The following is a 5,165-nucleotide window of genomic DNA, read 5'->3' on the forward strand; positions in this document are numbered from 1 at the left end:
TCTTCAGTTGGCTATTGGTTGCAACAAACACGCGCGGACAAGCATGCGCACGCGCTCCATACCTCCCTCTACCCAGGGATCTACCGGCCCGCGAGTTTCTCTGGCCGTTATTAAGCTACACGTTTATACAGTACTAATAGGTAGCCTGTGTAAACCAAACGTAACTGTGAGCATGTGGAATGAAGCCGTGTTTCTTTGTTTATGAGAAGTTGAACGTGAAAACAGAATGAGACCTCCAGTACGTGTCTCCACGCGTACAGAGTTGGCTTAGTTTGTACAAAATAACTGTATTTTACCAGACACTCTGCATGATATGATGGATATATAGCCCATCTGCCCAAAAAATAAAGGATAATTGTTGAATCATTTCTTTAGATATTTTTTTCCAAATTCAAATTAAGATGAATCACGCACGCGCGAGCACGTAAACCCATAGCCCATAAACAGAGGCAGCTGCATTAACATATGGTGTAGTAATGAATTCACCACTGCACTCCGGTAGCGTAAGTGTATTAAATGTGACAATCACGCATAAATGTGTTTATTATTTTCTGCCGTTATATGCATGGTTTGTTTTTATATCCGGGATGTAATAACTCTCCATGGAAACGCTTTGGATGTGACGGGCTGCTTATCAACTTTTCTCATCTGTGTTTGTTGTTCAAATTATTCTCGACCCACCTCCATATAAGCAATCATCTTCAATGTATCCCTATTGTAGGCACATCTTTTATTTTAGGTGATGTGAAGCCGTTGAAGTAGGGGAAATTATGAGCTTGACTTCGGAAGTTATGTTGATTCTAATGAATAGACTGGATATGAAGGGTAGCCTATTAAAACAGAGGGGTAGCCTATTAAAACAGAGGGGTAGCCTATTAAAACAGAAGGGTAGCCTATTAAAACAGAGGGGCAACCTATTAAAACAGAGGGGTAGCCTATTAAAACAGAGGGGTAGCCTATTAAAACAGAGGGGCAACCTATTAAAACAGAGGGGTAGCCTATTAAACAGAGGGGTAGCCTATTAAAACAGAGGGGTAGCCTATTAAAACAGAAGGGTAGCCTATTAAAACAGAGGGGTAACCTATTAAAACAGAGGGGTAGCCTATTAAAACAGAAGGGTAGCCTATTAAAACAGAGGGGTAGCCTATTAAAACAGAGGGGCAACCTATTAAAACAGAGGGGTAGCCTATTAAAACAGAGGGGTAACCTATTAAAACAGAGGGGTAGCCTATTAAAACAGAGGGGTAGCCTATTAAAACAGAGGGGTAGCCTATTAAAACAGAGGGGTAGCCTATTAAAACAGAGGGGTAGCCTATTAAAACAGAGGGGTAGCCTATTAAAACAGAGGGGTAGCCTATTAAAACAGAGGGGTAGCCTATTAAAACAGAAGGGTAGCCTATTAAAACAGAGGGGTAGCCTATTAAAACAGAGGGTAGCCTATTAAAACAGAGGGGTAGCCTATTAAAACAGAGGGGTAGCCTATTAAAACAGAGGGGTAGCCTATTAAAACAGAGGGGTAGCCTATTAAAACAGAGGGGTAGCCTATTAAATAGAGGGGTAGCCTATTAAAACAGAGGGTAACCTATTAAAACAGAGGGGTAGCCTATTAAAACAGAGGGGTAGCCTATTAAAACAGAGGGGTAGCCTATTAAATAGAGGGGTAGCCTATTAAATAGAGGGGTAACCTATTAAAACAGAGGGGTAGCCTATTAAAACAGAGGGGTAGCCTATTAAAACAGAGGGGTAGCCTATTAAAAGAGAGGGTAGCCTATTAAAACAGAGGGGTAGCCTATTAAAACAGAGGGGTAGCCTATTAAAACAGAGGGGTAGCCTATTAAAACAGAGGGGTAGCCTATTAAAACAGAGGTGTAGCCTATTAAAACAGAGGGGTAGCCTATTAAAACAGAGGGGTAGCCTATTAAAACAGAGGGGTAACCTATTAAAAGAGAGGGGTAGCCTATTAAAACAGAGGGGTAGCCTATTAAAACAGAGGGGTAGCCTATTAAAACAGAGGGGTAGCCTATTAAAACAGAGGGGTAGCCTATTAAAACAGAGGGGTAGCCTATTAAAACAGAGGGGTAGCCTATTAAAAGGTTGAAGTGAGAAGTCATTTATTTATCTCTACTGTCAATGGGACTGTAGCCTACCTTGTCCTAAAACATTTATACGACACAGAATAAATCGTGTTTCATCCCTATAATAGTTGAATCCCTATAAATATCCTAAAATGCTCCTTGCAAAATATAGACTAACCATAAAGTTGCATCAACGCATGTCACAGAGTCAATAAGTAAATTCCAACAAGGACAAAAATTATAGCCTCAAAACGCTAATTCTTCGTTTGTAAATTATGTCTGAGTGTTGGAGTGTTCCTCTGGCTATCCGTAATTTAAACAATTAAAAAATGGTTTGGTTAATATAAGCAATTTAAAATTATTTAGACATTTGATTTTACTTGAGCTCATTAAGTATATTTTTGCAATAACATTTGCTTTTTATACTTAACTTATGTAAAACCAAATACTTGTACAGTAGTATCGAAGCAATACTGTAGGTGCAGGCAAAAGCATCCTTCCAGACCGGAACCCTGGCCCCTTGGCTGAGCGGCTTCCACAGGCACGAGCACCGCTGACATCTCTGCCTGGATAGAATTTTGCCCACCGCCTAGGCTTCATTGAAAATGAACGGGCCACTTTGGCCGGAACAAGGAGTCTGAGTAGCCAGGCAACATTCTCTCTGCCTTGGTATGCCTTTAAGCAGTGGTGGATAAGTACCCAATTGTCATACTTGAGTAAAAGTAAAGATACCTTAATAGAAAATGACTGAAAGTAAAAGTGAAAGTCACCCAGTAAAAAACTACTTTTTATTAATAATTTCTGTTGCATGTCAATACGTTTTTATGATTATAGCAATTATTTTTTCGCAAGTTGATAATGTAGTTTATTTCATTGCTCTGGTCACCGGCAGCTTTGTCAAATGTATCATTGGCTCTGGTACTCTGATTGGTTAGAGACCTTTCCAATCTCTAATGACTTTGTTTTGCACAACACCCCTCGTGAACACAAACAACTACAATGATGGCAGTCTCAGACTAAAGTATGTAGTGAACGACAGAGCAGCGGAATAATTTAGTGTGAGTCGTCAGGCTAGACAGAATCAAATCAAATAATCAAATCACATTTATTTACAAAGCCCTTTTTACATCAGCAGATGTCACAAAGTGCTTATACAGAAACCCAGTATAAAACCCCAAACAGCAAGAAATACAGGTGTAGAAGCACGGTGGCTAGGAAAAACTCCCTAGAAAGGCAGGAACCTAGGAAGAAACCTAGAGAGGAACCAGGCTCTGAGGGGTGGCCAGTCCTCTTCTGGCTGTGCCGTGTGAAGATTATAAGAGTGAGAATGAGAGATGGAACATTTTTGAAATTGATAGAGAGACGAGAGAGAGAGAGAGCGACAGAGAGAGGGAGAGAGAGCTCCATTACCCTCTTGGTTAATTAGACAAACAGAATTATCTCCTTATAGCCAGAGCGAGTCACGGCTGGTTAGATTTCATTCATTGTGACTAAGAGAAAGAGATGATACTCTGAGGTAGGTGTGTGTGTGTGTGTGTGTGCATGACTGTGTGTGCGTCTTTCTCTATCCCTCTCATATGCTTAAATTCCTCGTCAATGAGGCTGATGGTAAATAATCATTAAGACTATTACACAGTCACAGTGCAAGCTAACAGTATAACACAGAGCAAGCTAACAGTTCAACACAGCTTTCTCAATCTACTGCTGATCCCAGGGGCTCCCCTAACAGTCTCCCAGTACGGTCTTTCTCCAAAATAGGTTAGGCATCATTGGGTTAGCTATCATTAGGTTAGCTATCATTAGGTTAGCTATCATTGGGTGAGCTATCATTGGATTAGCTATCATTAGGTTAGCTATCATTGGGTGAGCTATCATTGGATTAGCTATCATTAGGTTAGCTATCATTGGATTAGCTATCATTAGGTTAGCTATCATTGGGTGAGCTATCATTGGATTAGCTATCATTGGGTGAGCTATCATTGGATTAGCTATCATTAGGTTAGCTATCATTGCAGTCAAAAGCCACTGTTATGATATGGTTATTACATGGTTGTACTCTTTTTGGTGGGAAGGTAGACACACACACACACACACACACACACACACACACTCACACACACACACACACACACACACAGACAAATCAAACCAACACAGGACCTCTGTTCATATTTTTCATGTCATGCCCCAATATAGAAACATTTCAACCCAGAAATCTAACTGCAAGGTATCCATACTATAACCTTATTACTTCCATTGTGGCGCCTTCTCCCGTCTCATGTTACCCCTGATACAGGGGTGTGGATGAGACTCCTTAGACTCATAATACCTCTCCTTACAGGGATCAGGTATTAGCTGGGACAGCCAAGGCCCCAGGGGAAGGTTTATTACTGTTCCTATTGAAGAACTCCTCAGTACAATACATTCATAATGGCCTATAAGCCACTGACCTCTTTGATTCTGGTTCAAGTGCAGATGTCACAAGGTTCTAATGTTCTACGGATTTCAGTTCATTTACTGCTGATTGTTCAGTACAGCTACCGCTGTTATCAGTTGGTATGAGGATTAGTTATGTGTGTGTGTTTGTGTCTCTGTGTGTGCGTGTGTGTGTTTCTGTGTGTGTCTTTCTGTTTGTGTTTGTGTGTGTTTCTGTTTCTGTTTGTGCCTGTGTGTGTGTGTTTCTGTGTGTTTCTGTTTCTGCGTGTGTGCGTGTGTGTGTGTGTTTCATGGCTCTTTGCAAGCTCTGCCAGCGTGTGAGTAAAGTGCCCATCAGTGCCCCTGGAGAGCCATGCTCGCTCACTGGATGGTACCAGAGGGAATAGTATAACTTTGCAGTTACCATGGCTATGCCGGAATACTGGCACACTTAGAACCTCACCGTGACTGACATGCCAAAGAGGAGAGGAGAGAGTTTGGACCCAAACGCATGGCTGGGTGCAACAGAGACAGCCTATATACTGTACAGATACAGCTAAAGGAAATGCATGGTATTGCAATAAGGACAACATAGTAGATTGAATGGAGTTCAAAGTCACGTGCATTTGGATAGTGGAGATGAGTGGAGATACGATAAAACCATTTTGACCCAGG

The sequence above is a fragment of the Salmo trutta genome, chromosome 36 (assembly GCF_901001165.1).
Source record: "Salmo trutta chromosome 36, fSalTru1.1, whole genome shotgun sequence".
In the NCBI taxonomy this organism is placed as follows: domain Eukaryota; kingdom Metazoa; phylum Chordata; class Actinopteri; order Salmoniformes; family Salmonidae; genus Salmo; species Salmo trutta.